Below are 533 nucleotides of genomic sequence, written 5' to 3' on the forward strand. Positions count from 1 at the left end.
TTTTAACTGTCACCTAGAAACAAGGTGGCATTATACTCTACCAGTGTTTGGGCTGATTTTTAATGTAGTCTAGGATAGAATAAAATGCTGGCTTCTAACAACACAGATTCATCAATGGCCAATCACATTAATCTGTTAGTTGCTAGCTATCTTTGTATTTTCCCACTGAATTGGAAAAGAAAGTACAAACTTTGTGAAGTTTGCCTAGTTGTGCAACCCATAACATTTAGGGAGCTTGTTTTGTTTTTGTTTTTTAAACTTTTGCTGTGTAACTGTCACACTTCATATCTCGTGTGAAAGACACCCTTCCTTTAGGGATTTTCCCTTAGTGCCTTGTGGCACACAAGAGCAGACCCACCATTTAGAAGCATTTAAGTAGCTTGTGTATTAATATGACAAAGAAACAAAATGTTAGTGTACCTTTTAGCTCCTGAACACAAAACCACAGTGACAGTAAACTAGGTCAAGGCATGGTAACAGAGAGAGTTAGTCTTGGTCTTTGAGAGTAAATCCCCCTTACCTCCTAGTCATGA

This window comes from Canis lupus, chromosome 15 (genome assembly GCF_048164855.1).
Source record: "Canis lupus baileyi chromosome 15, mCanLup2.hap1, whole genome shotgun sequence".
NCBI classification, from domain to species: domain Eukaryota; kingdom Metazoa; phylum Chordata; class Mammalia; order Carnivora; family Canidae; genus Canis; species Canis lupus.